At 47.5% G+C, this 18,217-nt stretch overlaps 1 long non-coding RNA gene across 2 annotated transcripts in view; it reads right to left on the reverse strand.

Moving 5' to 3' along the window:
• The window catches only part of LOC144339491 (uncharacterized), a 50,699-nt gene that overhangs the window by 12,415 nt on the left and 20,067 nt on the right, over window positions 1-18,217 (reverse strand). Inside the window, exon 2 of one of the 2 annotated variants that reach the window (XR_013414491.1) lies at window positions 14,950-15,068. This is a non-coding gene — a long non-coding RNA (uncharacterized LOC144339491). Of the gene's footprint in view, window positions 1-14,933; window positions 15,069-18,217 lie in introns of both variants that reach the window. The other variant, XR_013414492.1, reaches the window with a different exon arrangement.

Here is an 18,217-nt window from a genome sequence, read left to right on the forward strand (position 1 = left end):
TCTGCCATTAAGCCATAAGATTGTAACTTGAAAATCCAACCAAAATAGATTGCACCGGCTACCAAGACTCAATATGGTATGTGTAAATACACAACACTGCCCTATTATTTATAGACCTATGATTTTCCTTATGAAACAGTTTCATTTGGGTGCTCTGTAGACCTGAGTTAACTTGATCCAACGAAATCCAACTTTGTCGTAGAAACCTTGAAGTTTAGAGCTGGGGGATTTTAGGAATCATGGAGCTGAAAGCCTGTCCTTTGCCTAAGCTCATGGAGGGACATAAGATGGTTATATGCAAGAAGGAAGTAGAGACTGATTCCAGCTGAACACCTGGAGAAAGGCCTTGGATTCTCAGATTCAGTGAAAGGGGCCTTCACACGCCTTTGCTATCTATCACAGCATGAAATCTGGAGGTTGTAATCACCATTGTTCAGTGGAGGAAATAGGTTCAGAGAGTGAAGTGACTCGATCCAAGTTACATAGTAAATCAATGGCAAGGAATTGGACTGGAACCCTATTCCAACTTAAGGCTAGTATTTTTCCTTTCACAGTGGTAACTTCATTGTTTCTGGCTTCTAGAGTCTTGGGCTGGTCAGCTTTGATTGACATGTCCACAGTAAGAGTCCCAGCCCTGCCCCACCTCCCACCTATCCCTCAGCACCTCACTAGGTTTCTGTGACCCCTCCCTTTCTTAGCCTCAGGTTTGTTCACACGACAGATGGAGTAAGCCACCCCAAGCCCCTACTACCACATCGTCTCCCACTCCTGGCCCCAAATGCTTTCCCCTGGCCATGCTCGTTTCTTATTATTCTGAACCCTTTGTCCGTTGTTTTCTTTTTACTTTCTCCCTGAATGGTCCTTTCACAACAGAACTATTTACAATTTCCTCTTTAAGAAAAAAGTACTTAAAAAAATAAAAACAGAAGCCACGTTTGTGATTCTCGCTTCTTCCATTACTTATCCGCTAATTTTCCAAGTCTTGGCTTGGCATTCAGGAACCCCTGTAATTAGACCCTGCAAAGTGGCTCACCTTCTCCCTATCCCTGCGTTGCTTGTACCTCTATCACAACATGGCACACGCTCAGCCCTGCAACATTCCAACTAAAGAGCATAGGACGTTGAATTTGTTTTTATGTCCAATAGAACATCTGCCACACAGTCACGCATATAGTAGGCGTCCAATGACAGTGTATTGAATGGAATGGGCTCATTCCTGCTTCCTGCAGCATGGTCCTTGTGGCCTCTCTAGACCACATCTCTCTATCTGGGGGCAAGTTTGGGACTATCACGCCCTGCTTTAGACATTAACACACAAAGGGGTGAAGTTAGCCCCTGTGCATTGTACCAAGGAACCAGCTGACCTAAATAATACTTCTAAGCGTGCTACCAGTGCAACTCAGATATTTCTTAAAGCATCATAGCCAGGTGCCTAGTACGTTTCTATGAACTTTATCTGAAAGCATCAGTTTCTGTCATTGATCCCCCAAATTGTAATTGCTCAAGACTAAGCAAAGACTAAAACTCCACAGGCATGACAGCCCTGTGTTTTGGTGCTACGTGCTGGGGGACTGAGATACCTTACAGAGGAGTTTACAGTCTAACGGGGTGGGGTGGGCAGGGAAACAAACCTGCAGAGAATGACAACAGGCAAGACAAGAGCATGAAGAGAGACACCGTGTATTGGTAGGGGTCGCTGGGAGAATGAGGATTACATGACAAAGTTTATAGAAAGTGCCTGGCACATAGTAGGTGTTCAGTAAATGGTAACAAGTCATATTCTCGCCACCACACATCCAGCTGGGTTCACAGAGGATCAAGGCCTGTGCCTCCCTCCAACTGCCATGCCTCTTCCTCCCCTATCCTCCCCACTCCCTCTGCTCCGACCTGGTCTTATTGTGAGGAACATGCCAAGTTCTTTCTTTCCCCAGGAGGGAAAAGCTATTCCTTATTCCAGAACCCTGTGTTCCCAGCTTAGGGCAAGGCTGGCTGCTGCTTGTCCTTCAGGTCTCAGAATAAATGCCACCTCGCCTTGCCTGACCACTGCACTCCCCCAGAGTTATTCTCTATCACATCATACTGGCTAGTTCCGTCTTTGCAATTACCAGAAGCTCTAAAAATTTTGTTTTTTTCTTTGCTTGTTTCTTGCCCCACTAAGCTTCAGGCTTGAGAAAGAGAGGAACACCTCTGTGTGTTTTACTGTTGTGTCCCAGTGCTGGGAGTGTACTCCACGTGCGTGGTCAGTGTGTGATCAATTTAAATGTGCCTGGGGGTGCTGAGAAGACCTCACAGATGAAGGTACCTTTGACCAGAGCCATGGGGCGGGGACAAGAATTTACCCACCAGGTGCTGCGAAGCTCAGGTGGCAGGTCAGGACTTCAGTGAGAAGGAGGTACTGGTAAAGGAAACTTATTATGAGCAGCTCTGTCCAGGAGAAGCCAGGGTTTCAGGTCCAAAACAGCATCCTAGGTTCAAAGAGAAATACCCTGGGGTGGGAGGGGAGGGAAGGGTGGTGGACTGCTCACTTAGCTATCAGAACCTGAGGGATAAGTCTCCTTCCTCTAATCTGGGATTTCCCAGCAGCCTTTTGAGCTGGAATTTGTTTTGTTTTGTTTATGGTGGGACCTACACACTGTGCAGGGAGGATCTTATCTGGTGGCCAAGCTTGTTTTTTGTTTGTTTGTTTGTTTGTTTTGAGATGGAGTCTTGCTCTGTCATCCAAGCTAGAGTGCAGTGGCATGATCTCAGCTCATTGCAACCTCTACCTCCTGGGTTCAAGCAATTCTCCCGTCTCAGCCTCCCAAGTAGCTGGGACTGCAGGTGTACACAACCACCCCCAGCTAATTTTTGTATTTTTAGTGGAGACCGGGTTTCACCATGCGCGCCAGGCTGGTCTCAATCTCCTGACCTCATGATCTGCCTGCATAGGCCTCCCCATAAGCTTGGTTTTGAACAATACAAATAATGAAAATTTTAAGGACTGACATTTATTGAGCTCCTATTGTACTATTTTACACACATCTGGTTTAAGCCACAGGCACTGCACAAGATTGGCATTTTCCCCATTTCCAGAGGCTGAAACTGAGATTCAGTTTCACGTCCAAAGAGTGAGTAACATATGTAAAGTCATGGTGCTAGGAAGTGGTGGATGGAGTTTCAAACCCAGCTGTGTCTGACCCTGAAGCCAGGGCGCTAAACCACAATCTTTTTTCTGGCCAGTATATCTCACAGGTGAATCGATTCATTGGGTTTGGCGCATTCCCTTGTGGGTTGAGTCACCATAAGTCAGACTGCCTGAACCTGTTCCTCTCTGGGAGGCTGATAGAAACCTAATCTCTCAACTGACAATGCCAGGGGCAGGACTCTGGACTTTGGTAACCCCATGGTGGGCGGCTCCCTGCTCTCCCACTCAGAGCTGTAGATAACTTGGGGGTTAGTTATTGCAGACATCTTGCTTTGCTTTGCAAAGTGGAGTGAGGTGGCTAAGAGCTTGGGTAGAGGCAGACAGACTGGTTTGAAATCCAGCCTTTGTACTTCGTAGCTGTGTGACCTTGGCTTAGGCAAGTTTCTTTACTACTCTGCGCTTCAACTCTCATCTTTAAAATGAGGCTGAGAATAGTCTCATGGTGCTACTGTGAGGATTGTGTGAAAAAATGCACTTGCACATAGCAAATCCTCAGCAATCATTAGCCTTTATCATTGTATCATTGCTGTTGTTGTGAATGGTATTTTTTTTTTTTTTTTTGAGCAGATTTTCCCACTTTTTGCCCAGGCTGGAGTGCAATGGTGCAATTTCAGCTCACTGCAACCTCTACCTCCTGGGTTCAAGTGTTTCTCCTGCCTCAGCCTCCCAAGTAGCTGGGATTACAGGCACGCACCACCACGCCCGGCTACTTTTGTTTTTTAGTAGAGATGGGGTTTCACCACGTTGGCCAGGCTGGTCTCGAACGCCTGACCTCAGATGATCCACCTGCCTCAGCCTCCCAAAGTGCTGGGATTATAGGCGTGAGCCACCGTGCCCAGCCTGTTGTGAACAGTCTTAAGGGGAGGCACAGTGGGATGTAATGGGCTGGAGTCTTAGACCACTTTTTAGCCATGTGACTTTTGAGATGAACCATTAAACTTCACCCCAGAATCTTTCAAAATTCTCCAGAGTTAAAGATGAGGTTTAATAGCTCATCTTTAACTCTGGAGAATTTCGAAAGATTCTGGGGTGGCGTTTTTAAAATTAAGATTACCTTCCATTAAGGAATTAGAAAACACCAGAGGCAGGGAATGGTCCCTGCCACACACATGGACAGCGTTTGCCCTAAACCGTGATCTGGTCAAGAGGAGGCTGAGGACTTCTGGGCCATCTGCCTCTCATCAGACCATCCTGGGTGTGGTGTCAGAGAGCAGCTGTATTGGCTTGTCTAAATAGATAGTGCGTTGCTTTGGTTTGAGCTGAAAGATGGTTCTAACAAGGGTGCATGATGACTATGGTCAGCATGGGAGTTAGGACAGGAGGAGCCACAGAGCAGGGCCCTCTGTGCATGCTGCCCTGGGTGCGCCCGTCCTCAGGAGCTCAGCTGTGTAGCGTGTGGCAGCCCATCGCCCTCCCTCCCCCCAGTGAGGTTCCTAGATGGTCAGAGCTCCCCGGTGTGGCTCAAAACCTCTGGCTCTGTTTCCATGCCCCCAGGCAACCTGGCTGGCTCATGGGCCTCAGCTTCTCACATGTGGAAAGGCGGGGATCATCCTGCACCCCAGCATCTCGGTAGCTGACCTCAGGCTTTCTGAGTGTGAGTTGACTCGAGTAGGCCCTGAGATGCTGACATCCTCTGAGTGCACCAACAACAGGGAGTTTCTGGGCTGCAGGCTAAGAACCTGTGTTTGTCACAAGGCGGCCCCATAGAGTTACCACCACTCTGAGGCCCTGCCAGAGCCAGCAACAGATTATTCCAGAAGGCACCTGTCTCCCAATCACCTTCTCTGTCTGGAACAACACCTCCCTCAGGGTTGGGTAAAGTATTAAATATCTCTGCCTTGCATACACTCACTCAGTGCTCAACAAATGCTGGTTCTTTCCCCAGTTTCTGTAATCCGTATGACCTATCTGGGCCAAGAGATTGTCATCACCCTGAGGTCTGGGAACTAGGCTGCTGTTGCACTGGCCTCTCTCCCTCACTCTCCAGTAAGCCCTGTCCCAGGCTGGCCTCTCCCTCCAGGGCTGTCTTGCCCACGCTTGGGCTCCTACCACCTTGACCCTTCTCCACCTGTCAGTCTCACCCCAGGTGTTCCCTGAGCCACGCAACAGCTATAGGGTAGCTCCGCAGACCAACAGCAGGCTGACAGCATGGCACCTCAATTCTAGATCTGCCACTGTCCATGTGGGACCTGGCATAAGCCATTCCCACGTCTGGGCCTCCATTTCCCCGTTTGTGAAAGGAGAGCATTGGGCCAGCTCTTCACATGCAGCATTTGTGGGATGAATCCTTCCATCTGTTCATCCATCCCTCCATCCATCCATGCACAAACATTTAGCACCTGCTGCATGCTGTCAGGGACTATGGCAGGAAAAGAGTTGGAGCAGACACGTCCCGGGCCTCCAGACCCTCACACCACGGAGAGGAAACAGATGCCCACGAAGGAGGAGGCAGCCCTCAAGGGGCCAGCACTGCGACATGGTGGAGGCCGCCTCTAAGCAGCCTGCGAGTCCCCGCGCTGCACGGTGGCTTTGACGACTGGCGGGGGCCGAGAAGTCGGTCTCTCTTCCGGGGCAGATTCCTCCCCTTTCTCCCGCATTACTCAGCGCCCTGAACTGTCTGTCTCCCTCCAGCCGGCCCTCCTCGTCCTCCTGGAGCGCAGCACAAAGGTCCTGTTGTGGCCGCAGCGGAGCCTCTCTGGGTGGTGGTGACTCACTCGCTTGCCATTTCCTTTGTGCGGCTCCGGGGCTCCTGGCTGGGAGCGGAGTGTGTCCGCTGGGCTGGGGGCGGGAGCCGGGACCGACTGCGAGCCTTTCATGTGGGCAGGGGGCTCCCCGCACGCGACGCGAACCTGCGCCTGGAGCCTCCCAAAGACAGCGTCTGGCGCAAGAACGCAAGATGCCTCCAGCCCCCGCGAGAATCAAAGCGCGTGCGGTCGAGGGGGCACGTGTCCCCCATCGGAGGCTCCTCTGCTCCTAGTCCCCTGAACAAACACATCCTTATGAAAAGTGGAAATTAACTGCGGAAGGGACCGGCCCGGACAGCTTGGGAAGCGACCTGGGCCGCCAGCCTCCCGGCGGGTCTTCGGTCCCAGCTCTGATGCCCTGTCAGTAGCCGCAGGACCTGCGCTTGAAGGCGTCTCTCCAGGCCTGGCGCAGGGTGGGACTCCTCGTGCTCAGCACCCCGGTCAAGGCTAGGGCTGGGTGTGCGCTGGAGGTTTGCAGCTCCAGGGCACCCAATGAAGAGCGAATGGATGAACGAGTGAACACTGGACTAGGGGCGTGCACACGGTTCTTCAAAGGTTAATTAGAAGGCCTCTGGCAAGCTGCAGCAGAGGCATTTCAGGCATCCTTTAGAGGGGACCCTCGGCCTGGCGCCTAAGGCCCCCTGGTCTGGTCAGACCTCCTGCTCTGGTGGCATTTCTGCTCACTCACCCTTTACCCTTTCCACGCCAGCCACTCTGAACGGTTTATTCTGGGAGCACGTCATGTTCTCGCTCACATCCAGGTTTTGCATAAGCTGTTCCCGCTGCAAGGAAAATCTCCCTGTGTCCTCCTCAGGTGTCAGCCCTGGCAGGCAGCTTCTCCCTGGAGTCTGGCCTAAGTGTTCCTCCTCGGCACTCCTCTGAGGACCTTGCAGAGGCCTGTCATAGCGCTTACCACCCGGATACCTGTTCGTTTCCACCAGGGAGTGCGCTGAAGCTGTGAGGGAATGAGTGAGCCAATGAAGGGCTTGAGAAAGGAAATTTCTTCACGCTCCAGTGCCCTCTGGGTGGGTATTGAGACGAGCTTTACAGGAAACCTAAGAAAACGAACTGCTCTAATTCTATCCTTCCTTTTGCAATGTTTAGGCAACTCATGTGCATCTGCAGTGCCATTGTGAGGTTACTGCCCTGGACTGAGGAGAGATCCACACAGGCAAGAGTGCATCTGGCATCAGTATGTAAGAGTCAAAACTGACACACAGTTCTTCATCTCATGGAAACAAAAACATGCATGGCCAGAATGATCTTATACCTGCTTCTCTTGGGCCAGGTCGCCAGGCTGTCCTTGAGAAGTATGTGATGGCATGGAGACGAATCCTCACACATCCCTGCAGTTCTTTAGGATTTGCAAGGCGTTCCCCCCATTGTTGGACTCATTGGATTTGAGTAGGCATGTCTGCCCCTATTTTAGAGATGAGCATGCTACACCTTACAGAAATTAAGTCTTGCTCAATGTCTCACAAAAAGTTCTTCCTTTATCCCACAATCCTGAGAGTCTAGCAGGTGTCGAGCACCATAAAGATGAATGAGGTGTGGTTCTTGCCACCAGGCAGTGCCCAGGCTTGTCAGGGAGACCCACGCAGAGCCTGACAATTGCTACTTTCTTGATACGAGCAAGAGGATGTGGAGTCCAGTGGAAGGAGAGGTTTGTCTGGCTGTGAGGTCAGCAAAGTCTTCACAGAAAAGGAGAATTTTAAATGGGGCCTTGAAGGGGGAGTGTCTCCTGGAGATGAAGAGAAGATAGGGAGGAGAGTGCGGTGAGATGGCGTGTGGCAGGGGAAGCACATCACTACACAGTGCTTAGGGCTGAGTCTGAGCCAACCTGGGAGTGGCACTCAGCTCCTCCAGGCCCCCAAGATGCGCGTCCAGCAGCATCCAGTAGCCTCCTGTGAAGCGATGGGGAGTCCACAGAGACAACAAAAGCAGATGTAGCAATGTGTAAACTTGAAGTTTCTAGAAGTTCCTTTGGGCCCCACCAAATCTCTGTGGCAATGAGCCAATCCCACATGTTCCTGTGGATAATGCTCCCAGAGGGCATGTGACTTTGGGCATCATTGTTGGCTGAAAAAGGAAACTGCGGTAGTAGTTAGAGAGTGCTATGAACTGAATGTTGTGTGCCTCCCAGATTCATACACTGAACTCCAAATCCCGATGTGATGCTATTAGGTGAGGGGGCCTTGGGAGGTAATTAGGTCCTGAGGATACATCCCTCATGAATGGGATGAGTGTCCTCATACATGAGACGCCAGAGAACTCTGTGGCTGTCTTTCCACCATGTATAGCTGCAATGAGAGGTCTGCAGCCTGCACCTGGAAGGAGGCCCTCAACGAACCCGACCAGACTGGCATCCCGATCTCAGACTTCCGGCCTCCCAAACTGTGAGAAACAAGTTTCTCTTGTGTATAAACCATCCAATCTATGACAGTTTGTTATAGCAGCCAAACTGACTAGGACAGAGAGAATTTAAGGAGCCAGTGGAGGACTCTTTTAAGGGAGAGACTACAGCATGTCTCAGGCTGAATGGTCCAGTAGGGAGGGCAAAAACAGTGCCCATGCACCACCCTGAGGCCTCACCCAGCCCTGCTGGAACTGACTTTAGTGCCCTCTTCCAGTGTCCCCTGCACGACCTAGTGGGTACACACCTGGCTGCTTAAATCCACATCCTCCCTCTCCACTTCTTCCTTCTCTCCAGCTCTCATCCTGTCAACCCCAGCATTGCCTTTGTTGGCTACTGAGAGAACAGACCAGAAATATCCATCTAGTCAGCCTTGCCTGCCCCATCACGCATCTCCTGGGAAGAAAACAAAAACGCAAAGAGAAGGTTCTCAGGGAGATTGGGTCAACCTGGGAGTGGCCCTCAGCTCCTCCAGTCCCCAGAAACCCCTGCTCGGCAGCACCTAAGGGGCTCCTGTGAAGCTGCTGGGAGCCAATGACACTCTGACTCACATTGTGGATCCATTTTGTTGTCTCTGTATCCTTCACTGCTTTTTGTAGACATTGTTGTATTAGATTCCTTTAGAAATGATGAAACAGCTACTGGCCAGTTAGTAGGAAACATCACGACCCTCCCCCAAATTCCAGCCTCTTGCTGAAAGGGTGGGGCCTGGGAAGTTCTATCATACCGCTTCTGGTCACCACAGACCAGTGGTGACTTTGGGCCAAATTCTGGCCCAGCCAATTCCCCCCCGCCCCGCCCTTTTTTTTTTTTTTTTCTGAGAGAGAGAATTTGAGGTAAGAGACATAGAAACTCAGGTTAGGAGGATGCTTGAACTGAGACAGCAGGACAGGAACTAGTACCATGCAGAATAAAGCAGGAGCCATAGGCAAGCCTGAATTGTGGGAGAGGGAAAACCAAGGGCCTTCCAGAGAGGTTCAGTCTGCCAAGAGGAGAAGAGAGCTGACATGCAGAAAGAGTTAGGGGTGACAAGAACCCCTGGTGCCCCTTGAAGGACACAGAGAGGAGACCTTTTTTGTTTTTTTGTGACTCATCCTTTCTCACTTCCTGTCCTTGGAGGTCAACAACAGACCTTTGTATCCTTTTAATAACCCCTCTTTTCATTTGAAATTTTTCCAGAGGGTACCTGATCCTTGTTGCCAGCATGCTCTGAATAAGAAAAATGCTCAAACCAAACACTGAGTCTATGTGAATTAATTCTTGGAATTCCTTGGCTCAATTCAATAAACGTTTCCTGAAGAGATTTTTGTGTGCCAGGTGCTAGAGGCATTCTGAGAAAAACTGAGACCCAGCAGCTGTCCTCTGAGAGTTCGGTAACATGTGGTCTGATAAGACATGTTTCCATGTACCCAGAATACAGGGTAGTTTGCTAGAAGCACTGTAAGAGAGATGCGGATGGAAGGCTTCAGCGTGTACTGCCACTGTGGAAGCAGGACAGGCTTGAGGGAAGAGGGCCTTCGAGGATGGGTGGAATCTAATATTGGAAAGGGGAAGGAAGAGTGGAAAGTATAAGAATCAGAAATCTGGTTGCAGGAAGGGGCATGATATAGGTGGGACACTGTAAACCACATAGCTTGGAAGGAATACAGAGTTTAGAGGAATAATGTTAGATGAGTCTGTAAGACAGGCTTGACTGGGATTATGAGGGGCCTTAAATGTCAGGCTAAATTTGTTATCGTAGAATCCTAAGAATGGGAAGAGCCTTAACTGTTGTCTAGTATAGTGTAGGTAATTTGGTTCCAGTTCCTCTTAAGGTGGCCACCGTGACAGACTGAATCCCAAGTCCTCATCTGAGATGCTGTCGTTTCAATAGTAGTGACTCAGAATTTACTTTTCTTTCTTTCCCCCAGCAAAATATTTATTTTAGAAAATAGGATTATATTATTCGTTGTTCTCCAACTTGCTTTTTTTGCATAAAACAATTTATCTTGGACATCTTTCTCCACCAGTACATATAGCTCCATTTCCTTCTTTTTACTTTATTTACTTTATTATTTTTGTAGAGATGAGTCTTGCCATGTTGCCTAGGCTGGTCTGGAACTCCTGGGCTCAAGCGATCCACTCACCTTGGCCTCCCAAAGTGCTAGGAGTATGGGCATGAGCCACAGCATCTGGCCTTATATTTGTATTTTTTATTTTCATTTATTTCAACAGTTTTTGGGGAACAGGTAGTTTTTTTGATTACATGGATAAGTTCTTTCGTGGTGATTACCGAGATTGTGGTGCACCCACCACCCGAGCAGTGTACTCTGTACCCAATGAGTAGTCTTTGATCCCTCGTCCTCCTTCCCTGCTCCCTCCATGTCCCCAAAGTACATTATATCATTCTTATGCCTTTGCATCCTCATGAAATTACTTCTCTATCTTTAACAACTCAGAGTTCTTTCCAGAAGAGTCCTCTTACTATGAGGAAGAGTGTTAGAGCACAGGGAAATGGGCCTAGAGAGTTTGCAGCAATTTGTCTAAAATAGCAGCTTATAAAGGTAAGGAATGGAAAAGAAACATTCTGTATGTGCTGGCCTCAGGCACGGTGCTGCTAGATGGTATAACATCTGTGAAGTAGAAATTACAATCACTTTTCAGGTGAGAAAACAGGGGCTGTAGGGAGGAGTCGGACAGGTCCCCAGGCCCAACAGCTATACCAGATGAGGCAGGAATGTGGCCTCGTGTTGACCAGATTCCACAGCCATGTGCTTCCATCTGTCTTCTCTGCTTGCTTTAAGACTAACCAGCCTGCCTTCAAGTAAGTAACACTCACAGAGGAATTTCAAAAAGACATGCACATAAATTAATGGCTGATGGCTGTAGGTGGTCGTATGGGAGGAACTGATTATAACGTTGTATGAACTTAGTAAAGCTCTAAACCATAGCACAGACATTCGGCAAAATGGTTACTCTTTTTCAGTCATCCAAGGACTCGGTTTATAATAAGCCTTGAGCGAGTCCGTAAATTCCAAAGCCTTTAGCATCTTCTAGGACCCTCTTGAGACCACACAGTGCTTCCAGCTTCCAGAAACAGCAGACACTATTGCTTCCATGAGCAATGTCATCACTTAATACACAAGGGGGAACAGATGAAGAAACCTTTATGGATGGGAAGCAGGGAGGAGGGGCAGCACTGGATCCTCTCCTGGGCCCTGTCCAGCTCGACATTCCTGAACAGAGCGTGCTGTTCCCTCTTCTGATGTTGGCAGTTTAGAATGCCAGGAGCCTTAGATGGGTGGCCTGGAAGGGAGGCTGGCAGGGAGAGGTGACCTGGAAGCGAGGAAGCTCAGGAGGGACTGATGGTAACTGGAGGGACAGGCAGAGAGAGGCAGACGAAGGAACAGCCGAGGCCTGTGAGAAGGCTGGACCCAACCTGCGTCCAAGCAGAAAGTCCAGAGAACTTAGCACAGCTTCCCAAGCTTCAGAGTACATCAGAACTACTTGGGAAGTGGGTCAAACTCTGGTTCCTAGGGAAATCCTCAGAGACCCTGCATCTGCGACGAGCCCCAGAAGTGGTTTTTGTGACCAGTTCCAAGGCGACTTCATACAGGCAGTCTTTGGGGACATTGGTGACAGAATTTCCCGCTCTGGACCTTGGTGTCCTGCTCTGTAAATAAAGGGGTTTGTCCAAGACGACTTCTGCTTTCTCTGTCAGCTCCAACACACAGCTTCTCAAAAGCTTCCAAAAATCCCCTTGCCCAAGTTTGCAGCCGTCATTATCTGTCTCGGTATGATGGTTTCCTATTCCTTTTAATGTATAAGGCAGACAGGTGGTCATGTACCTGCTCAGCTCATGAAAAGGCCCTACATGATAGACTCTAGCAACCGCACCTGGTCTGCCCATTTTCAGGGAGAGTAAAGCCACGTCGTGTGCGTTCACATAGGCATCCAAATGGGACAGAGTTCCTCTCGCTGGAGGCTGTGGCTCCAGGCCAAAACAAAACCACTTCCAGGTCTCAGGCCACAGGATCCTGCAGAATGATTTATTTAAGGAAGAAAGCTTCAAGGGCTCCAGAGAAATTAAACGTGTATGTTTCTCCAGCAATTATGCATGTGTTTACCCTTGAAAAATAGTTCCCATGCCCTGCCTGGAAGAAAAGCCAGATTCTCAATGAGGCTGTGTTCTACAGGCTTCTAGAGGGGGGCTGTGATTTTCTAACAGGGGAAGCCACATGAAAGTCTTCAGAGCAGCTTCGCGCTGTTACTGCTGCAGCACCTCTCAGGGCAGACTGGAGAATCAGGGAGTCTCGTCTGGAAAAACGAGACAGGCTGGGCCCGACACATTGATTTCTGGTTCAAGTTTCCCAGCGAAATGTGGAGGAATTTTCCACTTCTCCTTGTCCTGATTCACCTTGGCGAACCAGTCTTTGGAGTCCCAGACTGGGGCAGGGAAAATCTGTTTCAGGTGGATTTTCCAGCCAGACTTGTACCCAAAGTGAATGGTCCTCTATGCTGTTCCCAGTATCCGCTGTCTCCCGTTGGCCGGGAAATGACTCTGTCCATCTGACTTCTGCTTTAGCCATCTTGCTCCAGGAGGAACCAGGCAGGATGTCAGGACAAAAGAATATCATAGTGACGTCAAAATCCTCACCTCAGACAGAAACTTAGGTGGGTGATACAGACTCATTTAATATGAACTGAAAAGCTCATGATGTTTTAAGCTGGACTTTGGGATCAAAATGTAGCTAAGACACAGTCCTTATCCTCAAGAGTTTAGACTAGTGGGAGGGCAGTTGGGCAAATATCAGCCTGAGCAGACTCCTGTAAAAGCTACAGGAGATACAGCAAGATTGAGGAGAGAGGTTTAGGCTGGATGGCTTCAGAGAACACTCCCCAGACAAGGTGGTATTTGCACTGGGTCTTGAAGGATAAATGGAATTAGAGAGAGGAAGGAGAGGACAGGAGGAAGGGCCAGCAGAGGAACTTCTAACTGTAGTTAGAATGTCCTTGGTGCATGGGGGTATGGTACATAGTCTGGGATTGTTAGCAGGTAGATATGCAAAGAGGTGAGTAGGAGATGAAACTTGAAGAAAAGGGAAAGGCCAGGCCATGAAGGGCTTTGGTCATGGTGAGGGTCAGGACTAGACCAGGTAGACAGTGGGGAACCATCAAAGGATCTACGGCTGGGGAGAGAGGAGTTGGATATAGAGAGAACATGCAATAAGCCAGGTGAGGGATGGAGTTGGCCAATGTTAAGCCGGGGAAATGAAAATAAAGTACAGAATCAAGAGACAGCTTAGGAGAGAAAAAAATGATATTTTTGACCATGGGGAGAGGGAGAATTTAAAGATTTCCCCCAATATGTGCTGATCTCTAATTTAGACAATAGTTGGGGAGGTAGGATGATTGGGTGGTTACTCACGCAGGCTCCAGAGTCAGAGGGCCTCTGTTTGTTTCCCAGATAGTGACAGTAGTTCCTTAACTACCCTGTGCCTCCATTTTCTCCTCCATAAAGGGGAATGAACAAATTGCAGGGTGAAACTGTTAGCTATCGCTGTATTCAGAGGACGAGCATTTTTTTTGGTATCAGTTACTCCCAAGGTTCCCAAGAGTCTGGGACTTGGGACTGAAACAGGGTACACTGTGAAGGGGGGGCCCTGGTGCGTCACTTTACTCAGGAGAACGGGCCTCATGCTGCCCATTTAGACCCTCTATCAGGCAATGTATTCTGATAAGTGATAAAATCTTCTTTGAAAAAAAAAATGCCTCTTTTGAAAATGAAGAGATCTAAAAAGGTGTTGTTTCTTGGACACTAAATAGAAATTTCACGGGAGAAATCACGGCCCAAGGGGCACTTGAGAATTTAAGATTTCTTGAAAACTTTGCAAAGTATCCTTTGCAGTCTCACTGTGAAATTATGAGTGCCATGATTAGTGGTGGTCTAAAAAATGATTATGATTTTCAAATACAGAATACATACAGAAAAGTTTAGAAAACATAAATTACAGCAAAACAAACTGTTATAAAACAAACATCTGCACAGCCACCACCCAGGACAAGTAACAAGGCATTGGACGCATTTCACTCCCCTTCCTGTCATAGCCCTTCCCACCAAAAATAACTTTTATCTTGACTTTTATGGCAATAGCCTCTCTGCTGTTCTCCCCTCCCTCCAGCTAAGTATGCACCTCTGGTCTCTAAACAACAAAACGTCATTCTGATTGTCTTTGACCTCCGTAGAAAGGAATCGTATGCATGTACTGTTTTGCGTCTGGCTTCCCTCTCTCAAAGTTAGGGGGCCACACCATCCCTGCTACTGCTGTTGGCATATTTTCACCACCACAATGTAAGAACACACCACCATTTACTTATCCATTTGACTTTCAAAGGGCATTTTTGTTGTTCCTAGTTTGGGACTATTTTGAATGGTGCTGCTGGGAACATTCCTATCCATGCTGTGCACTTTTCTGTTAGGATTTTCCCAGAAGTGGAATAACTAGGTTATAAGAGGTTGGCATATCCCCATCCTTAGCAGAAACCAGTAAGTAGTCTTCCACAACAGTTACGCCAATCCCTACTCCCACCAGCAGGGCCCCAAAATTCTTACCTTTCTCTATACTCACCAAAACCTGGTATCACTGAACTTTTCGTTATGGTTTATCACTAAAGGAGGCTTGAGGGGGCATCCCAGATGTATAATCCGAGGTTGGTGTGCCATTGGATCAATTTCAGATCTGAAGTGCTATAATATTTGTAAATAAGTACAATGAATTGCTTTTTCACAGGAAGGCCCAGAATAAAGCTTTACCATGCAACACATCATTATAAATTCCTGAATGGAGTTACAGAAGCAGACATATACTGGTGGGGCTGCTGGTGCCAAGAGGTGGAAGTGGAAGGAGATAAAATGGTGTTTCAGAAAAGTCCTTGAGATGGAAAGGGAGTCAGGGATGGAGAGAATGAAGGATGCTTTGAATGAGGATAGAAACCCTAAGGGGATAGCTCTGAAAAACAATTTAAGATTTTGCAACCATGTGTTAGTATGGGTCTGTTGGTTTTTTAAACGTACATGAATACTATTATTTCTGTTGTTCTTACTCACTTGCAATTTGCCTTTTCCTCTCAAAATATAAATCTATTTTATTAGTTATTATAGGGTATTTATTTACATTTGAGCATCACATTTATTCATTCATTTATATTGGTGGCTATTGGCAAACAATGCTCAAACAAATGTATCTTTGTTTTCATAGAAAACAAAATTAAGTGGAAGCAAATATAGGAATTCTCAATGTTGGCTATAAGAATGTCTGCTATGTTATTTTCTGGACTCTTCTGTATATTTGAAATATTTCATAACTTAAATATGCTTTAAATTTAAAAAAACCAAATAGGGCACAGAGAAAAGAGAGAACTTGAGTGGGCAGGTCCCATTGTCTCACTGGCTGGGTTGACCAAGAAGTGCATAGAAACAACCACCTAGATGATTCGGCCTAGGGGTGGGGCTGGATGCAGGTTGGCGACCACCTTATGCTCCCCCCAAACAATGCTGTTCTGGAGTCAGATGGACATGGGTGGGATCTGATTCCTGCTCCCACAGATTAAATGCAAGACCTTGGGCAAACTGCCTCCGTTCTCAGCTTCTGCATCTATAAAACTAGGGGATTCAATCTACCAGGCAGAGTTGTTACAAAAATTTAATGTAATCATGTACATAATAAGCAGTTGTACCAATTTGGGTTTGATGAGGAAAGCAGAAACACTATGAGTGATATAGAATAAAGGATTTATGATAGGCATTTGGCCATCACAGTTGTGATGGAAGCCGGGGGAGTGAAGATCTGGATGGGAACAGTTGAAGAATCAGAGAAAAATCACCCACCAGGCCCCACAAAGGGAGGCAGGTAAAGAAGTCTGTGTAAGGCTTTGCATTTGATAGTGTCTGGAAGTTCCTGTAGGTCTGCAGAAAAGTCAGCAGAAAGAAAAGTTGAAACAAAAGAGCACTGGACAGGCCGGAACTCACAGGGACAAGACTCAATGCATGATGGTCAGCTCGGGTCACGTGGTAATGTGGTGGCATGGGGAAGCATTCAATCTTTTCATTTTTTTATTATTTAAAGACAGAGTTTCACTCTTGATGCCCAGACTGGAGTGCAATGGCATGACCTTGGCTCACTGCAACCTCTGCCTCCCGGGTTCAAGTGATTCCCCTGCCTCAGCCTCCTTGAGTAGCTGGGATTACAGGTGCCTGTCATCACATCTGGCTAAGTTTTTTGTATTTTTGGTAGAGACGGGTTTTCACCACGTTGGCCAGGCTGGTCTCGAACTCCTGACCTCAGGTGATCCATTTGCCTCAACCTCCCAAAGTGCTGGAATTACAGGAGTGAGCCACCGCACCAGGCCAAAGCATTCAATCTCTATCAGACCCAGTAGCAAGTCAGCAGCTTTTCTTAAAGGGATAATAATTATCTGCAAAGCAAGATATAGTTTTGTCCAAACCCTAAAGGTCTGTGTGGTGACTTACCCCTCTAGGGACCTGTGCACAGTTCTATACAGCTTCCTTATCTGTCACAGATCCTTTTAGCAAAATTAGATGTGCTGACTCATTTAGGTGGCAGTGCAGCTTGCCTAGTAGGCTGAATCTGTTGCAAAGTCTTCTCATTTTCTGGACTGCACTGAAAACTGGCAGCCTTTCAGGTTACTCAATAAATGAGTTGAAGTAGCATGATCAAATGAAGTTGCTTCCAGAGGTTCACTAGGCATTCTGCCATTTCCTTAGTGGTAAGAGAGGCCAGATGCTGCAACTTCGCCTTCATGTCGGACAGACTATATCAACATCCTCTGACCACTGGACCCATAGACATTTCACCAAAATAGCTGGCCCTTGAATTTTTGTGGGATTCATTTTCCTCCATCTGCTTGCATTTTTCTTACCAAGGTATCCAGAGTACTTGCTATTTCCTACCCACCAGGACCAATTATCATGCTATCATCAGTGCAGTAGGCCTGTGTGATATTCTATGGGATGGAGAGGCTATCAAGATCCCAGGGATTAGATTTTGACAGTAGACTGGGAGTTAATATAGACCTGACGTAGAACAGTGAAGGTGTAATGCTGTCTCTGAAAGCAAACTATTTCTGGTGGGTCTTTATCAAGGTACAGAGGGTGGCAACAAAGCACTGGTCAGATTAAGAACTGTTAGAGGTTGTATTGGTTTCTTCAGGAAAAAAAAAACCAAAAAAAAAAAAAAAAAAACACCTGGGAAAGCATCTGGAATTACAGTCACCATTCTAGTAAGTTTATGATAACCCACTGTTATTTTCCAAGATCCATGTATCTTGGCATGGGCCACATAAGCAATCTGAATGGGGATGTGATGGGATTCACCATCGCTGTATCTTTCAAGTCTTGATGGTGGCACCAATTTCTGCAATACCCCCAGGAAGATGATGTTTCTTTAGTTTATGATTTGCAGGTAGAGGAGGTTCCACTGGCTTTCACTTGACTTTTCTCACCATACCCCATGGAGAAGGAAACCAATATGGCACTTCTACTAGTTGTTCGGTATGTCTATTCCTAAAATGACCAATTATGGAACTTGGAAAATAAATACAAGACACTCAGGGACACACCAAGCCCACTGAGAGATAGACTCAAGCCAAAACCTGCACTGATCACCTGATCTCCATAAACCCCTATTCTAACTGTGGGCCATTTTGGCATTTTCAGTCTCCGGAAATTAGTGTCAATTGAGAGCCAACACCCAGTAATTGCTAAAAGGTGTAGTAATTTTCTCTTTCCAAATGCATATCCATACCAGTAGATGTCCTCAACTTCCTTTGGGAAATGCTGGAAAAAAGATTGTATAAGTTTTGGGTTAAGTAGTAGGT

Source organism: Macaca mulatta, chromosome 2 (genome assembly GCF_049350105.2).
Source record: "Macaca mulatta isolate MMU2019108-1 chromosome 2, T2T-MMU8v2.0, whole genome shotgun sequence".
NCBI classification, from domain to species: domain Eukaryota; kingdom Metazoa; phylum Chordata; class Mammalia; order Primates; family Cercopithecidae; genus Macaca; species Macaca mulatta.